Raw genomic sequence first — 17,660 nt, forward strand, 5'->3', positions numbered from 1 at the left:
TGGACTCTGGTATTTGCTGAATCCGGGTGACCTGACAATCGATGGTGGTGCCGCTGGTGATTCTGGCCTTCTTGGAATCTGTTGGGCCTATGTGTTAGCTCACACATCACTTGGGTATCCATGGTAACTACCACAACATGGTCATCTGCAGTTTACATCTAGCCCGTGGCATTGAATGGCATTTTAAAAGTGCTAAGGGTCCTGGTGCAATAATCCTCCCATGAGGATCAGCCTCAACGGCTTTGTAGATTGCACTCATGTCAGCAACTCCATATACATTTTTTTTTCTTCATGCTTCTTTCTTCATCCTTTTTTCTTTCTGTCATTCAGACTTTCATTCATTCGATCTCTCTCACTCACTTGCTTTAACTCATTTGTTCTCACTCACTCACTCACTCACTCACTCAATCACTCACTCACTCATTCACTCTCACTCACTCTCACTCTCTCACTCACTCGCTCACTAAGTCAGTCTCTCTCTCTCTCTCTCTCTTTTTCTTTTTATATATATTTTTTTCCGTCTTCTTCTTCTTCTTCTTCTTCTTCTTCTTCTTCAGACCCTGTCATAGCACTAATGCCTTTCCAATACCACCAGCAGATGGAGACACTCCATTGCGACATTGGTTGTGAGCAGCAGTTTCTAAAAACAAATGCCTCATGGCGGATTTCCCATCCATCAATGGATGGTAAATTTTGTTTTTATCATTCACTGACCACAGATACCAATGCATGGTCAAGCAACAGCAATGACACACCCTTGTGTATAGGCATGAGACCCTCACGTCATTTAACAGGATTCAGCACCACCCACAAGACAGCTACCTGTCATGTCATGTCAAACCTGCACAGGTGTGCTAGATTATTATTATTTAGTTTTATTTTATTTTTTTACACCAATCAGTGTGCAAACATGGTCATTAAAACGCTAAATGAATAGACGTTCATAAACCAGTCAGTGCAACTCATCATTTTGGTCTCCAATTCTCAAACTCAAATTCTCACCCACGGAGGATTAAATGAGAATCTTTCTTGTTTAACACTGGAATGGGGTGGTGCACTGTTCACTACCCGAATATACTGCCACATCGGGTCAATGCATAGGGCGACAGAAGCAAGCTTCCAAATCAGCTCCCTTTCTCAAAAATCCATTTAATTTATGGTCCCCAGATAGGGAACGTATGTATCAGTATGGGCTCACAAGTCACCCAAGTGCAAGTATTCACACAAAAAAAAACGTGCCTCAGGATGCGATCTGTCGCAAGATCCTTTCTTTTTTTACACTTGATCTAAGCCAAAAGGCCTAGAGGGGATAACCGGGAAAGGGGTGGACCCAACCATGTCCCCTTCATGAGCACTCACATTACTCATAGGAATGGAAGGAAGGCTGGCAGCCAACCAGCCTCCCATACACTCTCTGGGTGGGTGGCAGTCAGCCACCCATACATACATACAGCACAGGCTAAACCCACATCATCACTTAAAAAAAGGACAGGCGACCATTGCACTCTGATGGAGCATTTAGCAATGCAATCCATAGCCTGGCTTTTGCCTGAACCCCCATCACTCCTCCTCTTGCATATAAGACAATATTTCAGATCTGCATATGAAAACAACACGCCTACCTTTGTTGCACATAGCTGCCTGCCTGTCTCTAGTTACCCCACTGGCTGTAGCTGCGTCCCTTCCGACATGGAATAACACCAACTGTAACGATAAACTGAAAATTAACAGTATAAACCTGCATCATTTTGGACTCTGGTATTTGCTGAATCCGGGTGACCTGACAATCGATGGTGGTGCCGCTGGTGATTCTGGCCTTCTTGGAATCTGTTGGGCCTATGTGTTAGCTCACACATCACTTGGGTATCCATGGTAACTACCACAACATGGTCATCTGCAGTTTACATCTAGCCCGTGGCATTGAATGGCATTTTAAAAGTGCTAAGGGTCCTGGTGCAATAATCCTCCCATGAGGATCAGCCTCAACGGCTTTGTAGATTGCACTCATGTCAGCAACTCCATATACATTTTTTTTTCTTCATGCTTCTTTCTTCATCCTTTTTTCTTTCTGTCATTCAGACTTTCATTCATTCGATCTCTCTCACTCACTTGCTTTAACTCATTTGTTCTCACTCACTCACTCACTCACTCAATCACTCACTCACTCATTCACTCTCACTCACTCTCACTCTCTCACTCACTCGCTCACTAAGTCAGTCTCTCTCTCTCTCTCTCTCTCTTTTTCTTTTTATATATATTTTTTTCCGTCTTCTTCTTCTTCTTCAGACCCTGTCATAGCACTAATGCCTTTCCAATACCACCAGCAGATGGAGACACTCCATTGCAACATTGGTTGTGAGCAGCAGTTTCTAAAAACAAATGCCTCATGGCGGATTTCCCATCCATCAATGGATGGTAAATTTTGTTTTTATCATTCACTGACCACAGATACCAATGCATGGTCAAGCAACAGCAATGACACACCCTTGTGTATAGGCATGAGACCCTCACGTCATTTAACAGGATTCAGCACCACCCACAAGACAGCTACCTGTCATGTCATGTCAAACCTGCACAGGTGTGCTAGATTATTATTATTTAGTTTTATTTTATTTTTTTACACCAATCAGTGTGCAAACATGGTCATTAAAACGCTAAATGAATAGACGTTCATAAACCAGTCAGTGCAACTCATCATTTTGGTCTCCAATTCTCAAACTCAAATTCTCACCCACGGAGGATTAAATGAGAATCTTTCTTGTTTAACACTGGAATGGGGTGGTGCACTGTTCACTACCCGAATATACTGCCACATCGGGTCAATGCATAGGGCGACAGAAGCAAGCTTCCAAATCAGCTCCCTTTCTCAAAAATCCATTTAATTTATGGTCCCCAGATAGGGAACGTATGTATCAGTATGGGCTCACAAGTCACCCAAGTGCAAGTATTCACACAAAAAAAAACGTGCCTCAGGATGCGATCTGTCGCAAGATCCTTTCTTTTTTTACACTTGATCTAAGCCAAAAGGCCTAGAGGGGATAACCGGGAAAGGGGTGGACCCAACCATGTCCCCTTCATGAGCACTCACATTACTCATAGGAATGGAAGGAAGGCTGGCAGCCAACCAGCCTCCCATACACTCTCTGGGTGGGTGGCAGTCAGCCACCCATACATACATACAGCACAGGCTAAACCCACATCATCACTTAAAAAAAGGACAGGCGACCATTGCACTCTGATGGAGCATTTAGCAATGCAATCCATAGCCTGGCTTTTGCCTGAACCCCCATCACTCCTCCTCTTGCATATAAGACAATATTTCAGATCTGCATATGAAAACAACACGCCTACCTTTGTTGCACATAGCTGCCTGCCTGTCTCTAGTTACCCCACTGGCTGTAGCTGCGTCCCTTCCGACATGGAATAACACCAACTGTAACGATAAACTGAAAATTAACAGTATAAACCTGCATCATTTTGGACTCTGGTATTTGCTGAATCCGGGTGACCTGACAATCGATGGTGGTGCCGCTGGTGATTCTGGCCTTCTTGGAATCTGTTGGGCCTATGTGTTAGCTCACACATCACTTGGGTATCCATGGTAACTACCACAACATGGTCATCTGCAGTTTACATCTAGCCCGTGGCATTGAATGGCATTTTAAAAGTGCTAAGGGTCCTGGTGCAATAATCCTCCCATGAGGATCAGCCTCAACGGCTTTGTAGATTGCACTCATGTCAGCAACTCCATATACATTTTTTTTTCTTCATGCTTCTTTCTTCATCCTTTTTTCTTTCTGTCATTCAGACTTTCATTCATTCGATCTCTCTCACTCACTTGCTTTAACTCATTTGTTCTCACTCACTCACTCACTCACTCACTCATTCACTCTCACTCACTCTCACTCACTCGCTCACTAAGTCAGTCTCTCTCTCTCTCTCTCTCTTTTTCTTTTTATATATATTTTTTTCCGTCTTCTTCTTCTTCTTCTTCTTCTTCTTCTTCTTCTTCTTCAGACCCTGTCATAGCACTAATGCCTTTCCAATACCACCAGCAGATGGAGACACTCCATTGCAACATTGGTTGTGAGCAGCAGTTTCTAAAAACAAATGCCTCATGGCGGATTTCCCATCCATCAATGGATGGTAAATTTTGTTTTTATCATTCACTGACCACAGATACCAATGCATGGTCAAGCAACAGCAATGACACACCCTTGTGTATAGGCATGAGACCCTCACGTCATTTAACAGGATTCAGCACCACCCACAAGACAGCTACCTGTCATGTCATGTCAAACCTGCACAGGTGTGCTAGATTATTATTATTTAGTTTTATTTTATTTTTTTACACCAATCAGTGTGCAAACATGGTCATTAAAACGCTAAATGAATAGACGTTCATAAACCAGTCAGTGCAACTCATCATTTTGGTCTCCAATTCTCAAACTCAAATTCTCACCCACGGAGGATTAAATGAGAATCTTTCTTGTTTAACACTGGAATGGGGTGGTGCACTGTTCACTACCCGAATATACTGCCACATCGGGTCAATGCATAGGGCGACAGAAGCAAGCTTCCAAATCAGCTCCCTTTCTCAAAAATCCATTTAATTTATGGTCCCCAGATAGGGAACGTATGTATCAGTATGGGCTCACAAGTCACCCAAGTGCAAGTATTCACACAAAAAAAAAACGTGCCTCAGGATGCGATCTGTCGCAAGATCCTTTCTTTTTTTACACTTGATCTAAGCCAAAAGGCCTAGAGGGGATAACCGGGAAAGGGGTGGACCCAACCATGTCCCCTTCATGAGCACTCACATTACTCATAGGAATGGAAGGAAGGCTGGCAGCCAACCAGCCTCCCATACACTCTCTGGGTGGGTGGCAGTCAGCCACCCATACATACATACAGCACAGGCTAAACCCACATCATCACTTAAAAAAAGGACAGGCGACCATTGCACTCTGATGGAGCATTTAGCAATGCAATCCATAGCCTGGCTTTTGCCTGAACCCCCATCACTCCTCCTCTTGCATATAAGACAATATTTCAGATCTGCATATGAAAACAACACGCCTACCTTTGTTGCACATAGCTGCCTGCCTGTCTCTAGTTACCCCACTGGCTGTAGCTGCGTCCCTTCCGACATGGAATAACACCAACTGTAACGATAAACTGAAAATTAACAGTATAAACCTGCATCATTTTGGACTCTGGTATTTGCTGAATCCGGGTGACCTGACAATCGATGGTGGTGCCGCTGGTGATTCTGGCCTTCTTGGAATCTGTTGGGCCTATGTGTTAGCTCACACATCACTTGGGTATCCATGGTAACTACCACAACATGGTCATCTGCAGTTTACATCTAGCCCGTGGCATTGAATGGCATTTTAAAAGTGCTAAGGGTCCTGGTGCAATAATCCTCCCATGAGGATCAGCCTCAACCGCTTTGTAGATTGCACTCATGTCAGCAACTCCATATACATTTTTTTTTCTTCATGCTTCTTTCTTCATCCTTTTTTATTTCTGTCATTCAGACTTTCATTCATTCGATCTCTCTCACTCACTTGCTTTAACTCATTTGTTCTCACTCACTCACTCACTCACTCAATCACTCATTCACTCTCACTCACTCTCACTCTCTCACTCACTCGCTCACTAAGTCAGTCTCTCTCTCTCTCTCTCTCTTTTTCTTTTTATATATATTTTTTTCCGTCTTCTTCTTCTTCTTCTTCTTCTTCTTCTTCTTCAGACCCTGTCATAGCACTAATGCCTTTCCAATACCACCAGCAGATGGAGACACTCCATTGCAACATTGGTTGTGAGCAGCAGTTTCTAAAAACAAATGCCTCATGGCGGATTTCCCATCCATCAATGGATGGTAAATTTTGTTTTTATCATTCACTGACCACAGATACCAATGCATGGTCAAGCAACAGCAATGACACACCCTTGTGTATAGGCATGAGACCCTCACGTCATTTAACAGGATTCAGCACCACCCACAAGACAGCTACCTGTCATGTCATGTCAAACCTGCACAGGTGTGCTAGATTATTATTATTTAGTTTTATTTTATTTTTTTACACCAATCAGTGTGCAAACATGGTCATTAAAACGCTAAATGAATAGACGTTCATAAACCAGTCAGTGCAACTCATCATTTTGGTCTCCAATTCTCAAACTCAAATTCTCACCCACGGAGGATTAAATGAGAATCTTTCTTGTTTAACACTGGAATGGGGTGGTGCACTGTTCACTACCCGAATATACTGCCACATCGGGTCAATGCATAGGGCGACAGAAGCAAGCTTCCAAATCAGCTCCCTTTCTCAAAAATCCATTTAATTTATGGTCCCCAGATAGGGAACATATGTATCAGTATGTGCTCACAAGTCACCCAAGTGCAAGTATTCACACAAAAAAAAAACGTGCCTCAGGATGCGATCTGTCGCAAGATCCTTTCTTTTTTTACACTTGATCTAAGCCAAAAGGCCTAGAGGGGATAACCGGGAAAGGGGTGGACCCAACCATGTCCCCTTCATGAGCACTCACATTACTCATAGGAATGGAAGGAAGGCTGGCAGCCAACCAGCCTCCCATACACTCTCTGGGTGGGTGGCAGTCAGCCACCCATACATACATACAGCACAGGCTAAACCCACATCATCACTTAAAAAAAGGACAGGCGACCATTGCACTCTGATGGAGCATTTAGCAATGCAATCCATAGCCTGGCTTTTGCCTGAACCCCCATCACTCCTCCTCTTGCATATAAGACAATATTTCAGATCTGCATATGAAAACAACACGCCTACCTTTGTTGCACATAGCTGCCTGCCTGTCTCTAGTTACCCCACTGGCTGTAGCTGCGTCCCTTCCGACATGGAATAACACCAACTGTAACGATAAACTGAAAATTAACAGTATAAACCTGCATCATTTTGGACTCTGGTATTTGCTGAATCCGGGTGACCTGACAATCGATGGTGGTGCCGCTGGTGATTCTGGCCTTCTTGGAATCTGTTGGGCCTATGTGTTAGCTCACACATCACTTGGGTATCCATGGTAACTACCACAACATGGTCATCTGCAGTTTACATCTAGCCCGTGGCATTGAATGGCATTTTAAAAGTGCTAAGGGTCCTGGTGAAATAATCCTCCCATGAGGATCAGCCTCAACGGCTTTGTAGATTGCACTCATGTCAGCAACTCCATATACATTTTTTTTTCTTCATGCTTCTTTCTTCATCCTTTTTTCTTTCTGTCATTCAGACTTTCATTCATTCGATCTCTCTCACTCACTTGCTTTAACTCATTTGTTCTCACTCACTCACTCACTCACTCAATCACTCACTCACTCATTCACTCTCACTCACTCTCACTCTCTCACTCACTCGCTCACTAAGTCAGTCTCTCTCTCTCTCTCTCTCTCTTTTTCTTTTTATATATATTTTTTTCCGTCTTCTTCTTCTTCTTCTTCTTCTTCTTCTTCTTCAGACCCTGTCATAGCACTAATGCCTTTCCAATACCACCAGCAGATGGAGACACTCCATTGCAACATTGGTTGTGAGCAGCAGTTTCTAAAAACAAATGCCTCATGGCGGATTTCCCATCCATCAATGGATGGTAAATTTTGTTTTTATCATTCACTGACCACAGATACCAATGCATGGTCAAGCAACAGCAATGACACACCCTTGTGTATAGGCATGAGACCCTCACGTCATTTAACAGGATTCAGCACCACCCACAAGACAGCTACCTGTCATGTCATGTCAAACCTGCACAGGTGTGCTAGATTATTATTATTTAGTTTTATTTTATTTTTTTTACACCAATCAGTGTGCAAACATGGTCATTAAAACGCTAAATGAATAGACGTTCATAAACCAGTCAGTGCAACTCATCATTTTGGTCTCCAATTCTCAAACTCAAATTCTCACCCACGGAGGATTAAATGAGAATCTTTCTTGTTTAACACTGGAATGGGGTGGTGCACTGTTCACTACCCGAATATACTGCCACATCGGGTCAATGCATAGGGCGACAGAAGCAAGCTTCCAAATCAGCTCCCTTTCTCAAAAATCCATTTAATTTATGGTCCCCAGATAGGGAACGTATGTATCAGTATGTGCTCACAAGTCACCCAAGTGCAAGTATTCACACAAAAAAAAACGTGCCTCAGGATGCGATCTGTCGCAAGATCCTTTCTTTTTTTACACTTGATCTAAGCCAAAAGGCCTAGAGGGGATAACCGGGAAAGGGGTGGACCCAACCATGTCCCCTTCATGAGCACTCACATTACTCATAGGAATGGAAGGAAGGCTGGCAGCCAACCAGCCTCCCATACACTCTCTGGGTGGGTGGCAGTCAGCCACCCATACATACATACAGCACAGGCTAAACCCACATCATCACTTAAAAAAAGGACAGGCGACCATTGCACTCTGATGGAGCATTTAGCAATGCAATCCATAGCCTGGCTTTTGCCTGAACCCCCATCACTCCTCCTCTTGCATATAAGACAATATTTCATATCTGCATATGAAAACAACACGCCTACCTTTGTTGCACATAGCTGCCTGCCTGTCTCTAGTTACCCCACTGGCTGTAGCTGCGTCCCTTCCGACATGGAATAACACCAACTGTAACGATAAACTGAAAATTAACAGTATAAACCTGCATCATTTTGGACTCTGGTATTTGCTGAATCCGGGTGACCTGACAATCGATGGTGGTGCCGCTGGTGATTCTGGCCTTCTTGGAATCTGTTGGGCCTATGTGTTAGCTCACACATCACTTGGGTATCCATGGTAACTACCACAACATGGTCATCTGCAGTTTACATCTAGCCCGTGGCATTGAATGGCATTTTAAAAGTGCTAAGGGTCCTGGTGCAATAATCCTCCCATGAGGATCAGCCTCAACGGCTTTGTAGATTGCACTCATGTCAGCAACTCCATATACATTTTTTTTTCTTCATGCTTCTTTCTTCATCCTTTTTTCTTTCTGTCATTCAGACTTTCATTCATTCGATCTCTCTCACTCACTTGCTTTAACTCATTTGTTCTCACTCACTCACTCACTCACTCAATCACTCACTCACTCATTCACTCTCACTCACTCTCACTCTCTCACTCACTCGCTCACTAAGTCAGTCTCTCTCTCTCTCTCTCTCTTTTTCTTTTTATATATATTTTTTTCCGTCTTCTTCTTCTTCTTCTTCTTCTTCAGACCCTGTCATAGCACTAATGCCTTTCCAATACCACCAGCAGATGGAGACACTCCATTGCAACATTGGTTGTGAGCAGCAGTTTCTAAAAACAAATGCCTCATGGCGGATTTCCCATCCATCAATGGATGGTAAATTTTGTTTTTATCATTCACTGACCACAGATACCAATGCATGGTCAAGCAACAGCAATGACACACCCTTGTGTATAGGCATGAGACCCTCACGTCATTTAACAGGATTCAGCACCACCCACAAGACAGCTACCTGTCATGTCATGTCAAACCTGCACAGGTGTGCTAGATTATTATTATTTAGTTTTATTTTATTTTTTTACACCAATCAGTGTGCAAACATGGTCATTAAAACGCTAAATGAATAGACGTTCATAAACCAGTCAGTGCAACTCATCATTTTGGTCTCCAATTCTCAAACTCAAATTCTCACCCACGGAGGATTAAATGAGAATCTTTCTTGTTTAACACTGGAATGGGGTGGTGCACTGTTCACTACCCGAATATACTGCCACATCGGGTCAATGCATAGGGCGACAGAAGCAAGCTTCCAAATCAGCTCCCTTTCTCAAAAATCCATTTAATTTATGGTCCCCAGATAGGGAACGTATGTATCAGTATGTGCTCACAAGTCACCCAAGTGCAAGTATTCACACAAAAAAAAACGTGCCTCAGGATGCGATCTGTCGCAAGATCCTTTCTTTTTTTACACTTGATCTAAGCCAAAAGGCCTAGAGGGGATAACCGGGAAAGGGGTGGACCCAACCATGTCCCCTTCATGAGCACTCACATTACTCATAGGAATGGAAGGAAGGCTGGCAGCCAACCAGCCTCCCATACACTCTCTGGGTGGGTGGCAGTCAGCCACCCATACATACATACAGCACAGGCTAAACCCACATCATCACTTAAAAAAAGGACAGGCGACCATTGCACTCTGATGGAGCATTTAGCAATGCAATCCATAGCCTGGCTTTTGCCTGAACCCCCATCACTCCTCCTCTTGCATATAATACAATATTTCAGATCTGCATATGAAAACAACACGCCTACCTTTGTTGCACATAGCTGCCTGCCTGTCTCTAGTTACCCCACTGGCTGTAGCTGCGTCCCTTCCGACATGGAATAACACCAACTGTAACGATAAACTGAAAATTAACAGTATAAACCTGCATCATTTTGGACTCTGGTATTTGCTGAATCCGGGTGACCTGACAATCGATGGTGGTGCCGCTGGTGATTCTGGCCTTCTTGGAATCTGTTGGGCCTATGTGTTAGCTCACACATCACTTGGGTATCCATGGTAACTACCACAACATGGTCATCTGCAGTTTACATCTAGCCCGTGGCATTGAATGGCATTTTAAAAGTGCTAAGGGTCCTGGTGCAATAATCCTCCCATGAGGATCAGCCTCAACGGCTTTGTAGATTGCACTCATGTCAGCAACTCCATATACATTTTTTTTTCTTCATGCTTCTTTCTTCATCCTTTTTTCTTTCTGTCATTCAGACTTTCATTCATTCGATCTCTCTCACTCACTTGCTTTAACTCATTTGTTCTCACTCACTCACTCACTCAATCACTCACTCACTCATTCACTCTCACTCACTCTCACTCTCTCACTCACTCGCTCACTAAGTCAGTCTCTCTCTCTCTCTCTCTCTTTTTCTTTTTATATATATTTTTTTCCGTCTTCTTCTTCTTCTTCTTCTTCTTCAGACCCTGTCATAGCACTAATGCCTTTCCAATACCACCAGCAGATGGAGACACTCCATTGCAACATTGGTTGTGAGCAGCAGTTTCTAAAAACAAATGCCTCATGGCGGATTTCCCATCCATCAATGGATGGTAAATTTTGTTTTTATCATTCACTGACCACAGATACCAATGCATGGTCAAGCAACAGCAATGACACACCCTTGTGTATAGGCATGAGACCCTCACGTCATTTAACAGGATTCAGCACCACCCACAAGACAGCTACCTGTCATGTCATGTCAAACCTGCACAGGTGTGCTAGATTATTATTATTTAGTTTTATTTTATTTTTTTACACCAATCAGTGTGCAAACATGGTCATTAAAACGCTAAATGAATAGACGTTCATAAACCAGTCAGTGCAACTCATCATTTTGGTCTCCAATTCTCAAACTCAAATTCTCACCCACGGAGGATTAAATGAGAATCTTTCTTGTTTAACACTGGAATGGGGTGGTGCACTGTTCACTACCCGAATATACTGCCACATCGGGTCAATGCATAGGGCGACAGAAGCAAGCTTCCAAATCAGCTCCCTTTCTCAAAAATCCATTTAATTTATGGTCCCCAGATAGGGAACGTATGTATCAGTATGTGCTCACAAGTCACCCAAGTGCAAGTATTCACACAAAAAAAAACGTGCCTCAGGATGCGATCTGTCGCAAGATCCTTTCTTTTTTTACACTTGATCTAAGCCAAAAGGCCTAGAGGGGATAACCGGGAAAGGGGTGGACCCAACCATGTCCCCTTCATGAGCACTCACATTACTCATAGGAATGGAAGGAAGGCTGGCAGCCAACCAGCCTCCCATACACTCTCTGGGTGGGTGGCAGTCAGCCACCCATACATACATACAGCACAGGCTAAACCCACATCATCACTTAAAAAAAGGACAGGCGACCATTGCACTCTGATGGAGCATTTAGCAATGCAATCCATAGCCTGGCTTTTGCCTGAACCCCCATCACTCCTCCTCTTGCATATAAGACAATATTTCAGATCTGCATATGAAAACAACACGCCTACCTTTGTTGCACATAGCTGCCTGCCTGTCTCTAGTTACCCCACTGGCTGTAGCTGCGTCCCTTCCGACATGGAATAACACCAACTGTAACGATAAACTGAAAATTAACAGTATAAACCTGCATCATTTTGGACTCTGGTATTTGCTGAATCCGGGTGACCTGACAATCGATGGTGGTGCCGCTGGTGATTCTGGCCTTCTTGGAATCTGTTGGGCCTATGTGTTAGCTCACACATCACTTGGGTATCCATGGTAACTACCACAACATGGTCATCTGCAGTTTACATCTAGCCCGTGGCATTGAATGGCATTTTAAAAGTGCTAAGGGTCCTGGTGCAATAATCCTCCCATGAGGATCAGCCTCAACGGCTTTGTAGATTGCACTCATGTCAGCAACTCCATATACATTTTTTTTTCTTCATGCTTCTTTCTTCATCCTTTTTTCTTTCTGTCATTCAGACTTTCATTCATTCGATCTCTCTCACTCACTTGCTTTAACTCATTTGTTCTCACTCACTCACTCACTCACTCAATCACTCACTCACTCATTCATTCACTCTCACTCACTCTCACTCTCTCACTCACTCGCTCACTAAGTCAGTCTCTCTCTCTCTCTCTCTCTTTTTCTTTTTATATATATTTTTTTCCGTCTTCTTCTTCTTCTTCTTCAGACCCTGTCATAGCACTAATGCCTTTCCAATACCACCAGCAGATGGAGACACTCCATTGCAACATTGGTTGTGAGCAGCAGTTTCTAAAAACAAATGCCTCATGGCGGATTTCCCATCCATCAATGGATGGTAAATTTTGTTTTTATCATTCACTGACCACAGATACCAATGCATGGTCAAGCAACAGCAATGACACACCCTTGTGTATAGGCATGAGACCCTCACGTCATTTAACAGGATTCAGCACCACCCACAAGACAGCTACCTGTCATGTCATGTCAAACCTGCACAGGTGTGCTAGATTATTATTATTTAGTTTTATTTTATTTTTTTACACCAATCAGTGTGCAAACATGGTCATTAAAACGCTAAATGAATAGACGTTCATAAACCAGTCAGTGCAACTCATCATTTTGGTCTCCAATTCTCAAACTCAAATTCTCACCCACGGAGGATTAAATGAGAATCTTTCTTGTTTAACACTGGAATGGGGTGGTGCACTGTTCACTACCCGAATATACTGCCACATCGGGTCAATGCATAGGGCGACAGAAGCAAGCTTCCAAATCAGCTCCCTTTCTCAAAAATCCATTTAATTTATGGTCCCCAGATAGGGAACGTATGTATCAGTATGTGCTCACAAGTCACCCAAGTGCAAGTATTCACACAAAAAAAAACGTGCCTCAGGATGCGATCTGTCGCAAGATCCTTTCTTTTTTTACACTTGATCTAAGCCAAAAGGCCTAGAGGGGATAACCGGGAAAGGGGTGGACCCAACCATGTCCCCTTCATGAGCACTCACATTACTCATAGGAATGGAAGGAAGGCTGGCAGCCAACCAGCCTCCCATACACTCTCTGGGTGGGTGGCAGTCAGCCACCCATACATACATACAGCACAGGCTAAACCCACATCATCACTTAAAAAAAGGACAGGCGACCATTGCACTCTGATGGAGCATTTAGCAATGCAATCCATAGCCTGGCTTTTGCCTGAACCCCCATCACTCCTCCTCTTGCATATAAGACAATATTTCAGATCTGCATATGAAAACAACACGCCTACCTTTGTTGCACATAGCTGCCTGCCTGTCTCTAGTTACCCCACTGGCTGTAGCTGCGTCCCTTCCGACATGGAATAACACCAACTGTAACGATAAACTGAAAATTAACAGTATAAACCTGCATCATTTTGGACTCTGGTATTTGCTGAATCCGGGTGACCTGACAATCGATGGTGGTGCCGCTGGTGATTCTGGCCTTCTTGGAATCTGTTGGGCCTATGTGTTAGCTCACACATCACTTGGGTATCCATGGTAACTACCACAACATGGTCATCTGCAGTTTACATCTAGCCCGTGGCATTGAATGGCATTTTAAAAGTGCTAAGGGTCCTGGTGCAATAATCCTCCCATGAGGATCAGCCTCAACGGCTTTGTAGATTGCACTCATGTCAGCAACTCCATATACATTTTTTTTTCTTCATGCTTCTTTCTTCATCCTTTTTTCTTTCTGTCATTCAGACTTTCATTCATTCGATCTCTCTCACTCACTTGCTTTAACTCATTTGTTCTCACTCACTCACTCACTCACTCAATCACTCACTCACTCATTCACTCTCACTCACTCTCACTCTCTCACTCACTCGCTCACTAAGTCAGTCTCTCTCTCTCTCTCTCTCTTTTTCTTTTTATATATATTTTTTTCCGTCTTCTTCTTCTTCTTCTTCAGACCCTGTCATAGCACTAATGCCTTTCCAATACCACCAGCAGATGGAGACACTCCATTGCAACATTGGTTGTGAGCAGCAGTTTCTAAAAACAAATGCCTCATGGCGGATTTCCCATCCATCAATGGATGGTAAATTTTGTTTTTATCATTCACTGACCACAGATACCAATGCATGGTCAAGCAACAGCAATGACACACCCTTGTGTATAGGCATGAGACCCTCACGTCATTTAACAGGATTCAGCACCACCCACAAGACAGCTACCTGTCATGTCATGTCAAACCTGCACAGGTGTGCTAGATTATTATTATTTAGTTTTATTTTATTTTTTTACACCAATCAGTGTGCAAACATGGTCATTAAAACGCTAAATGAATAGACGTTCATAAACCAGTCAGTGCAACTCATCATTTTGGTCTCCAATTCTCAAACTCAAATTCTCACCCACGGAGGATTAAATGAGAATCTTTCTTGTTTAACACTGGAATGGGGTGGTGCACTGTTCACTACCCGAATATACTGCCACATCGGGTCAATGCATAGGGCGACAGAAGCAAGCTTCCAAATCAGCTCCCTTTCTCAAAAATCCATTTAATTTATGGTCCCCAGATAGGGAACGTATGTATCAGTATGTGCTCACAAGTCACCCAAGTGCAAGTATTCACACAAAAAAAAACGTGCCTCAGGATGCGATCTGTCGCAAGATCCTTTCTTTTTTTACACTTGATCTAAGCCAAAAGGCCTAGAGGGGATAACCGGGAAAGGGGTGGACCCAACCATGTCCCCTTCATGAGCACTCACATTACTCATAGGAATGGAAGGAAGGCTGGCAGCCAACCAGCCTCCCATACACTCTCTGGGTGGGTGGCAGTCAGCCACCCATACATACATACAGCACAGGCTAAACCCACATCATCACTTAAAAAAAGGACAGGCGACCATTGCACTCTGATGGAGCATTTAGCAATGCAATCCATAGCCTGGCTTTTGCCTGAACCCCCATCACTCCTCCTCTTGCATATAAGACAATATTTCAGATCTGCATATGAAAACAACACGCCTACCTTTGTTGCACATAGCTGCCTGCCTGTCTCTAGTTACCCCACTGGCTGTAGCTGCGTCCCTTCCGACATGGAATAACACCAACTGTAACGATAAACTGAAAATTAACAGTATAAACCTGCATCATTTTGGACTCTGGTATTTGCTGAATCCGGGTGACCTGACAATCGATGGTGGTGCCGCTGGTGATTCTGGCCTTCTTGGAATCTGTTGGGCCTATGTGTTAGCTCACACATCACTTGGGTATCCATGGTAACTACCACAACATGGTCATCTGCAGTTTACATCTAGCCCGTGGCATTGAATGGCATTTTAAAAGTGCTAAGGGTCCTGGTGCAATAATCCTCCCATGAGGATCAGCCTCAACGGCTTTGTAGATTGCACTCATGTCAGCAACTCCATATACATTTTTTTTTCTTCATGCTTCTTTCTTCATCCTTTTTTCTTTCTGTCATTCAGACTTTCATTCATTCGATCTCTCTCACTCACTTGCTTTAACTCATTTGTTCTCACTCACTCACTCACTCAATCACTCACTCACTCATTCACTCTCACTCACTCTCACTCTCTCACTCACTCGCTCACTAAGTCAGTCTCTCTCTCTCTCTCTCTCTTTTTCTTTTTATATATATTTTTTTCCGTCTTCTTCTTCTTCTTCTTCAGACCCTGTCATAGCACTAATGCCTTTCCAATACCACCAGCAGATGGAGACACTCCATTGCAACATTGGTTGTGAGCAGCAGTTTCTAAAAACAAATGCCTCATGGCGGATTTCCCATCCATCAATGGATGGTAAATTTTGTTTTTATCATTCACTGACCACAGATACCAATGCATGGTCAAGCAACAGCAATGACACACCCTTGTGTATAGGCATGAGACCCTCACGTCATTTAACAGGATTCAGCACCACCCACAAGACAGCTACCTGTCATGTCATGTCAAACCTGCACAGGTGTGCTAGATTATTATTATTTAGTTTTATTTTATTTTTTTACACCAATCAGTGTGCAAACATGGTCATTAAAACGCTAAATGAATAGACGTTCATAAACCAGTCAGTGCAACTCATCATTTTGGTCTCCAATTCTCAAACTCAAATTCTCACCCACGGAGGATTAAATGAGAATCTTTCTTGTTTAACACTGGAATGGGGTGGTGCACTGTTCACTACCCGAATATACTGCCACATCGGGTCAATGCATAGGGCGACAGAAGCAAGCTTCCAAATCAGCTCCCTTTCTCAAAAATCCATTTAATTTATGGTCCCCAGATAGGGAACGTATGTATCAGTATGTGCTCACAAGTCACCCAAGTGCAAGTATTCACACAAAAAAAAACGTGCCTCAGGATGCGATCTGTCGCAAGATCCTTTCTTTTTTTACACTTGATCTAAGCCAAAAGGCCTAGAGGGGATAACCGGGAAAGGGGTGGACCCAACCATGTCCCCTTCATGAGCACTCACATTACTCATAGGAATGGAAGGAAGGCTGGCAGCCAACCAGCCTCCCATACACTCTCTGGGTGGGTGGCAGTCAGCCACCCATACATACATACAGCACAGGCTAAACCCACATCATCACTTAAAAAAAGGACAGGCGACCATTGCACTCTGATGGAGCATTTAGCAATGCAATCCATAGCCTGGCTTTTGCCTGAACCCCCATCACTCCTCCTCTTGCATATAAGACAATATTTCAGATCTGCATATGAAAACAACACGCCTACCTTTGTTGCACATAGCTGCCTGCCTGTCTCTAGTTACCCCACTGGCTGTAGCTGCGTCCCTTCCGACATGGAATAACACCAACTGTAACGATAAACTGAAAATTAACAGTATAAACCTGCATCATTTTGGACTCTGGTATTTGCTGAATCCGGGTGACCTGACAATCGATGGTGGTGCCGCTGGTGATTCTGGCCTTCTTGGAATCTGTTGGGCCTATGTGTTAGCTCACACATCACTTGGGTATCCATGGTAACTACCACAACATGGTCATCTGCAGTTTACATCTAGCCCGTGGCATTGAATGGCATTTTAAAAGTGCTAAGGGTCCTGGTGCAATAATCCTCCCATGAGGATCAGCCTCAACGGCTTTGTAGATTGCACTCATGTCAGCAACTCCATATACATTTTTTTTTCTTCATGCTTCTTTCTTCA

The 17,660-nt window shown here is 43.5% G+C and overlaps 10 pseudogenes; all 10 read right to left on the reverse strand.

Annotated features, from left to right (window-relative positions):
* Positions 1-1,047: 1,047 nt before the first annotated feature.
* On the reverse strand, positions 1,048-1,311 carry LOC130341664 (U2 spliceosomal RNA; annotated as a pseudogene).
* Positions 1,312-2,776: 1,465 nt separating this feature from the next.
* On the reverse strand, positions 2,777-3,040 carry LOC130341676 (U2 spliceosomal RNA; annotated as a pseudogene).
* A 1,467-nt stretch (positions 3,041-4,507) lies between these two features.
* Positions 4,508-4,772, reverse strand: LOC130341609 (U2 spliceosomal RNA; annotated as a pseudogene).
* A 1,473-nt stretch (positions 4,773-6,245) lies between these two features.
* LOC130341555 (U2 spliceosomal RNA) lies at positions 6,246-6,510 on the reverse strand (annotated as a pseudogene).
* A 1,484-nt stretch (positions 6,511-7,994) lies between these two features.
* On the reverse strand, positions 7,995-8,258 carry LOC130341679 (U2 spliceosomal RNA; annotated as a pseudogene).
* Positions 8,259-9,730: 1,472 nt separating this feature from the next.
* LOC130341680 (U2 spliceosomal RNA) lies at positions 9,731-9,994 on the reverse strand (annotated as a pseudogene).
* A 1,468-nt stretch (positions 9,995-11,462) lies between these two features.
* On the reverse strand, positions 11,463-11,726 carry LOC130341682 (U2 spliceosomal RNA; annotated as a pseudogene).
* Positions 11,727-13,196: 1,470 nt separating this feature from the next.
* LOC130341556 (U2 spliceosomal RNA) lies at positions 13,197-13,460 on the reverse strand (annotated as a pseudogene).
* Positions 13,461-14,926: 1,466 nt separating this feature from the next.
* Positions 14,927-15,190, reverse strand: LOC130341557 (U2 spliceosomal RNA; annotated as a pseudogene).
* A 1,462-nt stretch (positions 15,191-16,652) lies between these two features.
* On the reverse strand, positions 16,653-16,916 carry LOC130341558 (U2 spliceosomal RNA; annotated as a pseudogene).
* Positions 16,917-17,660: the final 744 nt, after the last annotated feature.

The sequence above is a fragment of the Hyla sarda genome, unplaced genomic scaffold, assembly GCF_029499605.1.
Source record: "Hyla sarda isolate aHylSar1 unplaced genomic scaffold, aHylSar1.hap1 scaffold_623, whole genome shotgun sequence".
NCBI lineage: Eukaryota > Metazoa > Chordata > Amphibia > Anura > Hylidae > Hyla > Hyla sarda.